This window comes from Rhinolophus sinicus, chromosome 12 (genome assembly GCF_057876585.1).
Source record: "Rhinolophus sinicus isolate RSI-liver-muscle chromosome 12, RSI-T2T, whole genome shotgun sequence".
Taxonomy (NCBI): domain Eukaryota; kingdom Metazoa; phylum Chordata; class Mammalia; order Chiroptera; family Rhinolophidae; genus Rhinolophus; species Rhinolophus sinicus.
The window spans coordinates 49,771,542-49,785,128 of NC_142512.1; positions in this window are offsets into that span (position 1 = coordinate 49,771,542).

The following is a 13,587-nucleotide window of genomic DNA, read 5'->3' on the forward strand; positions in this document are numbered from 1 at the left end:
TTGCCCTGGTTTTTCTTTTCTTTTTTTTTCTTTGCCCTGGTCAGTTCCAGGAACAATAATTGTACCACCTGCAGAGTGAGTCTGTTCATGACTCCAAACCAATGACTTTCCCTAGCTTGGAAAAGATATTTTAAATTTCTCCTCCTAGGTTAATGGAGTTTGGAGATAGTTTTATGATTTATGCCTTGGACCCAATGCACTATGGATGATGGGAACCAAAATTATACATGGGTTACACTGAGTTGCATGTTAGTTTTCCCGGTGATCTTTCTTCCATTCTTCTCTTTTAATATTTCCCCATTGGAGAAACGGCTATATTTAATTGATATCTTAAATCATCATGTACTTCCTGCCTGGCCTTGCCAAACAGAGACGTATGCCCTCTTTTTGCTAGTACTCTATAACCTTAAAACTTCTAGTGTTTCAAAGGTCCTGTTTTCATATATCACCCTATCCAGCCCTTACTATGAATTAGATCCTTTCCGTCCTACAGTTATACTAAAATTATAATTACAGTTGCAGGGAGTTTCTTACTCATTGCTAATAATCAATAACAAAGATACCAGAATATCCAATATATCAGAATTACCCTACGTCTCCATAGGTAGAGTACGTTGATGATAATATGTGTCTTTGTGAAAGCAATGAGCTAAATTATTTAAATGTACTTTAACAAAAGAGTAGCCTAGATCTACTGTAACAGCGATTTTAAATAAGAGACATACAAATATTAACAAGGTTTAGTGATTCATTCATTCATATTGAGTGTCTATTACCTATATTTGCTATGCAAAATACTACAAAAAGACCAGTTAATGAAACAAAGTAGGTGCCAGACCTCAAGGACTCTAGAAGGAAGATGTAGCAGCAGAAGTGGTTCAAACATAGAACTGGATTATTTTTATGAGCAGAGAATGAAACAGATAAAATAAACTAAGAAATGATCATAAAATGTAGGTCCAGAACAATCTCTTAAGTCCACTAAGAACACAGGCATTATACGTAATGAGGCTGTTCTTGATCAATAAAACTTAATGTGTCTTCTTAAACTGAAAGAATTCTGTGCAGAAAGTCCATGAAAAGCACAGATCCAAAAGAAAATTAAACTTACAAATGTGCTATGAGTATTCTGCAAAGAAATAACTGTTTAAACATGCAATCCCATAATTAGCCTGGATCTCTCATTCAAATACTGCAGGTCAAAACCACCAACTTTTCCAAGTCAATGGGGAAAAACCTTCCATTTCTCTCTTGTGTATTTGGATGTGTGTAATTAGACTTCTCCTATGCCAACAAAAACCCATGAAGGCTTTCTCTATACAAGTTTAGATTGTTCCAGCTCCAAAAATGGGATCAGAACGTGCTGGTACACCATCAGCAATCCCACTGGATGGGAAATACCACCATGCCATTTCAGCACAGAGGTTACTGCTCTCCACTAAGATAAATAGCAGTAATAAAAAAGAAATTGAGTAAATGGCGCAAAAGAGAATGCTATTAGTCTAATGATTGCAATGGATTTGATGTTGAATTTTGCCTGCTAACTGACATTCATCCCCTTGGTGGTAGAGGTTTAAGCTGGTCCAGGACATGGATGACCTGTGGCCCTGGTAAAATCTGAGGTCACTGACCACTGTATCAGTTAGCATTTGGTTTGATCCATAGTCCATCAAATCAAGGTATTTTAATCAGGATAAAAACCTATTTCTCTCTCTCTGTCTCTCTTTCTCTCTGTCTCTCTCTGTGTCTCTGTCTCTCTGTCTCTGTCTCTGTCCTCTCTCTCTGTCTCTAACACACACACACACACACACACACACACACACACACACACCTCTCTATATTCAAGCCCAAGTGGTTTCACTAGTGAATTCTATCAAATATCTAAGATATAATATCAACTCCACAGAAAGTCTTCCAGAAAATATATCACGATAACTGGTTAAAGGAGAGAAGTTCCTCCACCAAAACATGGATTCTGCCTCGTAGCACCATCGAAAGCCTTACACCATTAGTTCTCCCCAGTCTCCCTTCCTTTCACGTTGCCAATACTTTCTCCTCCATTGACTCCTTCCCATGTAATTACAAAAAGGCTAGTTTTACACACACACACACACACACACACACACACACACACACACACACAAGGCCTACGAGCTGGCATTCTAGGGCAATTAGGGTGACTCTACAGGGAACTAGAGACACATGTTCCTATTATCTTGTCCCATCCTGGTGGCAGGTTGGAATTTCCAATGAGGGCCACAAGGTGTGATCCCATGGCCACATGTTCTTATGCCACCTGAACTTGCTAATCCCCAATGAAGAGGGAAAAGGCATGTCTCCCCTTGCACCTGAGTGAGCAGAAGGGATGCTGTGGGGCTTCCAAAGGTAGGCCAGCAAATACCCCACAGCTCTGCCTGGTTTTCTGAGAGCAGAGCACCTGCTCTCAGAATCAAACTCCCACACGGGGAGAAGCCCACGCACACCGAGAGCCCGTGTGCAGCTGTTGTGGTTGACTGTCCTAGTTTAGCCTGACCTTGAAATCACCCTAGTGTACTGGACATTTGATTAAAGAAGACTCCAGGTCACGCCAGTGCTCATTGCTTGGAGCCATCCCAGCGGAAGTCCCACTCCCAGCGGAGTTTGGAAAGGTGTGTGATGCAATAGTGGGTCATACAACAACTCAAGCATGCTGAGAATGCACTGAACTCCTAAGATGTGTGCTGGAGATCCACCATTGTATCCACATGCCAGACATCACGAAGGAGAAGGCACAAGAGAAGGATACACTGATTCCATTTGAAGGGAAAACATTCTGCTTACACTCCATTGGTGAAAATCTTGTCATATGGACTTACCCAGCTTCAAGGCAGGCTGGGAAATGCAGCTTTAAGGTCAACAATTACATTTCGAGTTATTCTGTTCCTAGACAGGTTGCAAGAATGTGAGACCAACTGGAAGTTTCTGTAGCAAACATCTTTTTTTCTTCCCTCCATTTGGTTTCTTGCATTCCCACTTATGCGATCAATCATTTCATCAGATAAGGTGTCATGTCTGCTGAAAACTACTGCTCATATACAAACAGAAAACAAGGAGAGTAGCATCTAACTACAGGTGTCTTTATCAAATCACTATTTGGCTTATATAACAGCCTAATTGAGAAGACAAAGTATAATGAATAGAAATCAAGGACATTGCCTCAGAAGAAGCAAAGAAGCAAAATACTGCTCTTGAGAAAATCAATTGTGGCATGAGGGCAGATAAAGGAGGAATTATCATAACTTCCATTAAAATTCATAATTACCTAAGGATGAGATAGGAGGCCAACCTTTAATATTTTATTCTCTAGACAAACCTGGTTAAAATAATGCTGACAGGTTGTTCTACTGCTTCTATGTTAGAATAATATATTTCAATACAGACACGTCCCTCTTATTTCCACCATATATGCAACTCAAATTATTAACACTCATGTCTTCTTTTGATGGGGCTCAAGACTTACATTTGCGCAAAGATATGAGTCCTTTGCTGGCCAAAACCTAGCGACGGCAGCCAAGATGGGTAATGATTAGCTAGAAGTAAGCTGGGGTATGCATTTCACTCAGATTGCTTCAAAACCTTAATGGAGGGCTTCGTCCATTCACCAGCATGCATACTGATTCAGTGAGAGCAGAAAATGTTTTGCACTAGTCACTTTCTTCTCTGAACACTGGTGAAATGCCGTAGGGTGACTGGGCTTAGATGTAGCCCTTCCACAATGGATGAGGCTTCTCGAACAACCTTGTGGGGTCTTGAAGCAAAATTATGACTCCATTCTACAGCAACAGGCCCCAGAAGAGCCTTAGAAACATTTATTGTGACAGTCATGATAGTAGTAACAGCTAACATTTAATAATGATAGCAGATATATTTCAGCACGAATTTGCATCAGGTACTTTGTCAAGAGTTTTGCAAGTTTTACCTCATTGAGTCTTCAGCACAACTCTACTGAATGGATTCCACTATTATCCTCAGTAACCAGTAAGGAAAGGAAAAATAAATAAGAGAGCCACCAACATGCAGAGCTAAGATGCAAACTCAGGCCACGAGGTAGATGACAAAGCAAATTGAGCATTGTGCGAGTTCTGAGTCTGTTGGTGTGTCTGTTTCATATTCTGTCTCTTTTAACCTGGGTTTTTTTTAACTGTATTATGTCTGAAGTTTTCACAATGGAATGAAACTACCGGCTGAGACATAAGCATTCTAAATGTAAGCACTCTGTTTAGATGGAGCTAGAAAGTGACCGAGACAGAGGACAATAAGCAGCCATGCCATTAGGATGTAGGTGAGTGTGTCATAGGGAGGCAGTCTCCTGCCTTCCTTCTTTTTTTCCTTTTTTGTAAGACACGTGGCCCTAACAGAGGAGTGTGGCTTAGAGGCAGCCTTACCTGAATATGCTTTGGGAGAGAGCCTAATACCTCTTACTTTTAAAAAGAAAAATACACACACACACACACACACACACACACACACACACTCACATATATCCAAGCCAAAAATATCAAGCTGTTCATGGCTGTTAAAAAGCCAGGGAAAGCTGAGTCGCACCCTTCAGTGTTTTTCTTTCAAACACATTGACCACCCTCTCTTCACAACATCTTATTTATTGAAGCACAAGTTGTCCAAATGGAATAAAACGTTGCAACATTTAAATTTGGATTCTGCCCAAGGTTTTCTTTCCTTGTGAATCTCTCTCTCTCTCTCTCTCTCTCTCTCTCTCTCTCTCTCTCTCTCTCTCTCTCTCTCTCCCCCCCCCCCTTCCTTCTCCCTCTCTCTCTCTCTTTTCCTCAGTTCTGGGCATCATAGTAGAAATACCTCCATGGAGAGCTGGAGGGAAAGGGGTTAATTTCAGAGGCTGAGAGCCAGGCCTCTCTTAGCTGGGGCATTGGCAGCCGGCAGTCTGGAACACTGCCTCGCATGTCTGACTGAACGTGTTCATTATCCCTTTTGCCCAAAGGTGGCTTTTAGACGCCCACAGCAGCACAACGCGTTCTGATTGAGCTTCGACAGACGGGAGCCAGAAAGCTGTCTGCCCCTTCAGCGATGGCTGGGGAACCCCACGGAGGAAACCACCACCCCTCCCCAACCCAAGGGTGGACTTGCCCTCCCTCACCCCTCAATAAATTGCAGACCTACCAGGGGACTTGTAAAATCAGGAGGGACTTCTGAGAGGGAGATTGAGGTGGGGAAGGGGGGAGGGGGCCCGAGAGACCTAGTGAAGCGGGAGACAGGCCCAGAGCCTCAAAACAGATTCTAACGAAGAGAGGAGAACAGGGGAGCTGAAAACGGAGACAGACTGCTGCCATGAGGGCAGTGACATTGAAGACAAAAATGAATCATACAGAGAAGAAGAAAGATGATGAGGAAGACCAGAGGTAAAACGTGAAGGGCTGGCAGCATCCTCACCCACGAACCCCCATTCCTGACCTTCCTTGGCCACCAGGAACTGCGCTGAACAGGGTCCGAGTCGCCATTTTTATGGAGCTACTTGAATGGCTTCATCCTGATCTGCTCAATTAAAATTAACTGGTTTTCACCAGAGTGAAACCCTGCGCCTCCTTGGAAAGCTTAGATTGAAAGTGTTATGGGCTCAAAAGCAGCATCTCGTTGTTCAGTCTGGTTTCTCCATTTCCCAACAGGAAGTACAACGCACTCAGGTACTAGGAAGCAGGCTGGGCCAAACACCGATGGGCGGCTGTTCTCATTCCTCATGAGGGTACTGAGCACCCAGACAGATGATGATGTAGGAGGACAAGGCCAGTCACAGACCCAGGGGCAAAAGAAGGCTCTTTTGGGGTGCCACCTCAGGCTCCTCTCCGTGTAGCCCCCCAAGATCAAAATGAGAACATACCCATCAGTTCCCAAACTCCTTGCTTAGAAACATGCTGAAGCTCTGCTGCTTAGAGGTGGGGAATCAGGACCAAAAATGCACTTAGGATAGAGGTGTGCTCAGACAGCGAGTGTTACTTTAACACGAAGAGGAACCAAAGTCTCAAGAGTCTTACTGTACACAGAGCACCTCCATCTCACACATCATCTCCTCGGGTGCACATGGTGCTATGTCATACAAAGAATGGTAGATGTGATCCATATTCCCAATTAGCGGAGAAGGGCAGCAACAAAGCGTGTCTCAAAATGTGGTCCACAGACCACAGTCTAATTACCTTGTTAAAAATGCAGATTTCCTGACCTCCCCTATTACAGACAGACTAAATTGGACTCCCTGATGGAAGCTGAATTTTTACCTTGTACCCTAATGATTCCCAGCACACTGAATTTAAGAGGCACAAGACTAGCAGATCAGAGAAGAATACTATCAATATCTCGGTGGAGTTTTTCCAGCAGCTAGCTCCCTTATTTTCATGCTTACAGAAAATCCCATTGAGATTCAAAGAGGTTAAGTAAGGGACATGTCCAAAGTCACATCGGGGTCCCCTGCAAATTGCTAAGAGATGTAAGTACAAATATATAACGAACTACAAATAAATGTGTAACTAGAAACGACTCAACATAAAACCTAGATTCTTCTGACTTGCACTTATCTCGGTTCTTTCTACGAGATTGCCTCCTCTGACCCAGGAGATTTTTCCCGGGCTCTTTTGGAATCTCTACTACAGAGGTTCCCAGCACCAGTAATAATAACGTGCACCCGTAGCTCCGCCCCACAGCACCTTTCCTGCTGAAACAGATCACGGATCTCGGTCGTGTCCCTCCTCCAAGCGCAGCTCTGTGAAAAACGCCCACTTTCTAAGCAGATACTAAACCATTTTAATTCTTCCCCCATATTTTTGAGAATTGGAAAGATCACTATTCCAACGGCCGAAGTGTAAAAATGTTAGGTGTCCCAGGCACCATGCTAAATGCTTAATATACATATTCAATTAAACAGATGAGCTCATTCTTTTTTTTTTTAAAGCAAACCATTGAGCTGAGTACTAGCATTATGTAACGAAGACGGTGAGGCCCGACTGACTTGCCTCAGTTTACTCAGCCCTAAGCTGTGCAGCTGGGCTACAAAGAAGACTGGCTTGGCTCTAGAGGTGCCAAGCTGACCCACCGCCGATGCTGCCTCTGTCTGTGGGGCCGGCGGGGACCCTGAGCATTGGGGTGGGGGAGTGTCTCTGCAGGTAAGCTTTACTGGAAAGAAACAAAGTCACGCCCAATAGTTCAGGACTGTTCCAGCAACATAGAACCATACACCCATTTTTGCAAAAGGCATATAAAGATGTATTTAAAACAGTCATCACCTTTAAAATCAAACCATCAAATAAGATGTAGAAGTGACCATGGAACTGCGGTTTAATGTTTTGTTTTTTGTTTGTTTGTTTGTTTGTTTGTTTGTTGTTCATAGGTGAGGAAATCAAGGATCTGAGAGATCAACCTAACCGCTCCAAAGTTTTCAGGTCACTGAGCTGCATCAGGTATGAGCCAAGCTGTGTAAGTTGTAAATACTATCAGTTTCTCGGAACAAGGCCTTAGGTGAGTGGATCAATCTATCGCCATGAAAATGTTCCACCATAAACAACCACAAAACCTCCATGAGATGCAACAGTAAGTGTTTACTGCTCAGAAGTCGGGTGTGGTTGGCTGGGTGCCTCTCCCCATCCTCACTGGCTCTCCTATTTCTGGGGGTCAGCTGACGATTGGCCTCAGCTGGGACAAGTAGGCTCTGTTGCATAGGTCTCTTATCATCCAGCTTGGGAAATATTTTTATGTCAATGGAGGAGGTGCAAGAGCACAAGTGGAAATGTGCAAGCATCATTTCCAGTCTCCACTGGGCTTGTCATGACTCCAATGATCTCATTGGCCAAAGCAAGTCACGTGGCCAGGCCCATATTGGAACTGAGAGCACTACAGCTTACTGTTAATGCAATTTATCTCCCACTGTGAGGGAGGAGAAACCATTGCATAGAGAGAATTTCAAGGAGGAGGAAAGAAATCAAATAAAGCCAAATTATGCAACGCTAGTAATAACCTCCAAACTTTGAAGTCACACCTTCTGTTTGGGGGAACATATGCTACATTTAATAAATCAAGAGAAATACATCATTTGACTAAAATAAGGGAAGTGTCCATTTTAAGAAGTGTGCACCACTTTTTAAAATTAGGTTCATCACGCATGCAAGCATCGTATTGAATTTGAGGATTCTCAGCACATTTATAGATAAATTCATGCAGGTCCTTTGTGAGGAAAATCTGAGAAAAGCAAAATTTATCTTTAATTAAATACATATGCAAATGATATTAAATTTTATATTATGAACAATATATGTATCATGCTAAAAAAGTGAGCTCGTTTTGGCAATACAAATATGGTTTAATTTATAAAACATTAATGTATTAGCAATTTATAAAAGTTTAATATATTTGCAACTTTTCCAGAATCCATCTAGACCCAATCTGGATACATATAATGAAATATTAAAATGCTTTGCTCTAGTTAAATTAGAGATCTACTTCTTTAGATAGATATCTATTTTTTAATGTGTATGAGTGTGTGGGGTGAATGTTGTTTAAGGATTAAAATATGTTTTTCAAAAAGTTGAAATCAAGTGTCACTTTTTTAAAAAACTGTAGCTGTTATTCCTGGTAAAGACCAAAACTATTTCACCTTTTTTCCCTGCTAGTTGGACTAATTTCATAACTCACCATCCTCTAACTATCACTTTACAAATCTCTTGAAAAGAGTTCTTTAAAGCACACGTATATTCACACAGCCCCACAAGCATACAAGCACCCATAAAAGAAAAAAAAAAAGTAAAAACAAACAAGCCAAAATATAAATAAACAAAATAAAATAAACACAATCCTACTAATACAAACTCCTGCAAAATCTGTTAATAAAAAGTATGTCACATATTGTATTAAAGTCCAGTAACAAAATAAAACATAAATATCAAAAGGCTTCATTTATAGTTGTTGGCTTCTCAGGCAACTAGAGTTATAAAACTTCGGGTGTCTTTTTTTTTTTTTTTCCTTATTAAGTAAAATAGTTGTAAACAAGTTAATAGTGTACTACTCCACTGGGTCCCTCGCCAGCCCATTGTGAAAGGCTAAATGTTTAAAACGTGATGTTACAATGTTATCCTTTCAAGGGAAAGACCTTTTTAAACATGTAAAGTACAATGCAGCAACATCGAAATCCAAGAATTTCAAATTGTTTTTGGCAAAATGCTCTACTCTCCAGGCAAGTGTCCCTTTTTCCTACTGCGAGGAAATCCTATATGTCGTCTTATCTGGAGATCTTTGAATTATTAGAGGAAGCATGTTTTCTTAATCCTGGAGGCAGCAGTAACTTTATTAACCTGTAGATGGAGAAAAGTTAAAGTTCTAACAGGACGGGTAAAACAAAAGGAACGACCCAGAGGTTGATGGACTGCGTCAGTTGTGGGTTTCCTTTCTCCCATTCAATCGCATTGTGTCCGAATGCGTAATTTGGTCTTCTTGTGGGACCTGCCTGTTTGCTTTTAAAAAGTTTAATTATTAATCTCCAGTCACTATCTGTCAACAACTGACCAACCTGGTGTCTTGAGACATACATCTGTTCTCTCTAGCTATGGGTTTTCCTTTGCAAGCTCAGGAGCTTCCCGGGTGAAATTCAAAACTGGCCCCTCCGTACACAGAGGGCAAGGAGAAACGAAGAAAGAGGAAGACCACTTTAGATTGGCAGGTTGCAGTTTTAATAAGCAAGGGGACGTACTTATGAGGCTTGTTTTGAGTGACTGCAAGATGAGATCTCCACACCCGCTGGCTAGAATCTTAGAAGTTTACATAGAGGTCTTAACTGGGTTCAGTCAAGTACACCATCCAGACGGTCTCCACAACACATCGCTCTCTCAAGACTGAGTCTTTGACGATTGTTTCCACTGTGGGAACGGTGTGCAGGACGTACATTCCAAAGACAGGGCCGGGGCACAGCGGCAATGGCTCAGGTCCAGGTCACAGGTCAACCAGCCGTCACGTCCTCTGATGACCTCTTCCAAAATCCTTATATTTGATGATTATCTTCTTAGACTTTGTCAGAAAGGGTATGTGATTTTGTGACTCTTACGGGATTTCTGGGGAATCAGATTTTCTTCAGGGGATGTCATCAGAAATGAGAGTTCCCGTATCACCGATCTTCATGTACTTTGGAGATCTTTTTCCCCCCTCTATGAACAGAAATGTACTACTGGCCTCTATCAGTTGAAATCTTTCTTTTCTTTTCAACCTGTCATTCTGTATTTTTCTTTAATATCTGTTTGCAATCGCAAAAGTGGCAAACGTGCCCAAACAACTGTTTCAAGTAATCCATTGTCACACACACACACACACACACACACACACAACAGCAGAAAACAGCCCTCACTTTCTTTGTTGTTTTGCTTGCTGGCTTATGTTTGCTTAATTCTGGGACTGAATTTAAAGGTAAGAGCCATCAGATAGGCACAGTCTTATGTCATTTCAATTACTCCTTGCACGTGTATGTTTCCCATCTGATGACCTGGCTTGCCCTCTGGAAGCAAAACAGCACGTTACCTTGAGTATCCGACTTTTCTCTCATAATGGGATGTATGGGAGCAAAAAGGATTTTATGAACGCAGGTGGTTATTTACCAAGGAGATATAGTGCATGTGAATATATATTTTTCCAACCTGCTTTCATAAACATTATCTGTTTGATCCTTGCAACAACCATATGAATAATTTTAGCCAGACTACTTTTTCATTGCTCTAAATTCTGAGAGCATTTTTCTATTTCTCCCTGAAGGTTCATGGACTATCACCTGGCGTTACAGTATAGCTTGCCCACTTTACACAGTAGAAACTTTACTTTGCACAAAGAATGGTTTGGCCCTTTGGCCCTAGCTCTTAGATGATAAACTCTAAGCCCCGGAGTGTCCTGCCTGAAAAGAGTGACTCTGTTTACATGGAGGTGTTGAGCCTCACCTGGGAGTCTATCTAACAATGTGATTATAGTATGGGCCTTGGGCCACACAGCACAGTTCACCCTCTGGACATGCTGGGGACAAAGGGCAGGTCTGTGAGCAGGTGGCTTTGCCTAAGGGACCCACCCTCAGTAAAAACTGGGGGTGCCCCAGCTTGGGCAGGCTTCCCTGGGTGGGCAACGCTCTGTGGTACTGTCATACTTTGTTGCTGGGAGAAATAAACACTGTCCCTGGAAAGGACACCAAGACAAACTACCCGAGTTTATGCCTGGCCCCTCCGGACCCTGCCCTCGTACCACTTCCCTTTGCCAAGTTGGGCCTACATACAGTTTATTTATGACAATAAACTGGAACCGTGAGTATAACAGCTTCGCTCAGCTCGATGAGTCCTTCCAGTAAGTTACTGAATCTGAGACCACCCTCAGGTCTTGGGGACTTTCCTAACTTGCAGGGTGACATCAATGGCTTCCCAATTCCTCTGGCTTCCTGTGAGGTTTGGTCAATGGGAAGGACCCACAGAAGAATGGAGGAATAAAAAGAAAGGTTGAGGTATTCATAACCCTTCATTCTCCCCCTGTGAGAAAGCATCTTAAACTGGCTGTATTCTGAAGGTCAGAAAGCTTCTTGCTCCTCACAGAACACCCTGTTCTACATAACTATTGTTCCTTCTGGCTTCCAGTCACATTTCTCCTCTTTTGGTGACAACCCTTCCATTGCAAGCCCCGGGTTTTCATCTTGTGGGTTCCTTACATTCAGCCACACCTGTGTGATTCGTTTGTAAGTAAACCTCATTTCTTTTCCTTCCTAATGTGAGCGTGTCTTCTGTTAACTGCCAGGATCCTGACTGACACAAAATATACGAACAAAATGTATGCAAAATTGAGGGATAATGAATTTTGTGTAATTTTTTTTTATTGCATTGTCTTAAGTTTTGCAGCAAAATCTTTAATACATTTGTAATTAAGAAAATATATTCGAAAACAGCAGTGATGCATCTGGACAACTAGCAGTTCCACTCTCAGACGTCTTAAACCCTGAATATAGCCCTCTCTTCACTTGACCAACCCTGTTTTTGAGGACAATAATTCCTGAACCCTCCCTTTGTCCCTCACTGTCACTCATTAGTTATTTTGGCGACTATATCTTCCTTCCTTTTTTATGCTGTGAAAATCCTTTTGAATTGCTGAGTGTCTACTGTGCTATTGACCCTGGAGGTTTGTTTGTATTTTAAGCCAGGCCCAAACTTCCGACACACAGAAATGAAGATATAATAAATGTATATTGTTTTAAGCTGCTAAATTCACCATAATTTATCATATAGCAATAGATGATACACATGTATTGCAAATATTTTTCCTAAGCTATGAATTGTCATTCTGACAGGTGTGTGGTGGCATCTTGGTGTAGTTTTAATTTGCATTTTTCTAATGATGCTTTTGGTATTCTTTTGGCTATTCGATATCTTTAGTATGAAGGACTGGTTCAAACCTTGAATTATCTTTTATTATTCTTGAGTTACAGGAATTTTAAAATAAATTCTAGTTACAAGTTCATTTTTAAATTCATGCAATGAAAACGTTTTGTCACAGTGTACGGCTGGCATTTTTACTTTTTAAAAGGTGTCTTTTCATAAACTGCAAAACAAAGTCTGAGAAGCTCTAGAAAATCAAGAGTGAGCTGAGACAACAGCTAGGAGGCCATATGAAGGTGGCTTGGAAGTAATGGAGGCATTGTGAAGAGGCGATCCCATTCTGGATATAGTTTGAAGGTAGAGTGTCCAGGAATTGGCTATAGTGTAAGAGAAAAAGGAGAGAATCAAGAATGATTCCTACATTTTTGGTTTGGTAACTGAAAGCTCAGATTTTCTCCCTTTGGAGCACACTAGTGACTTCCCTTTAAAATGAGGCAGTTTCCACACTCTATTAATCCTGCACAATGAGGTCAAACTCACTTGCTATTCTTCATCATGTTTACTTAATTTTTTCCTCTTTTACCTAATCTCCTTCACTCACTGACATTGCCAGCCTGACTCCTAGAGATTTTTGATTTTAACAACTCCAGGTAAAGAAAAAAAAGTTCCCTAGATTTGGAGTCAAGAGGCATATTCATCGGCCTCAGCTATCTGTAATGTTGAGCAAACATTAACTTCTAAGGTTGTTTCCTTGTCTATCAGATTCTTAGTTGACAGAGTATGAAGAAATTTATCAATCACAAATTGATCTGAAATAATGACTACCTTTTCTTAATCTGAAAAATGTCCATGATTTTGCTGTTCCTTTGTGTTTCCACAGAGTAAAAAAGCCTGTCACTTTCTTTCAGCAATGCATTCCTACTTGATCTTTCTTTTTCCAGTGTCTCATCTACTGGAGTCACCACCAGACTCTCTATCTAATAAATCTCATTTATCTGATGACTCCAGAATTTTATTTGACTTCCTCTTTCCCATGAAACTTGAGGGCGCTTTATTCATTTCCTCCTTCTTCATTGTGAAATGAGTGTCACTTGTGCCAACCGTACTTTACTCTTGCCTTTGATTTGACCTTGACTTGGTTCTCCCCCTCCCTGGGGCTGCCCTTAGCCTGTATTTCTGTGCCACAAATTGGGTTTCTCCTTTAAAAGTCTTG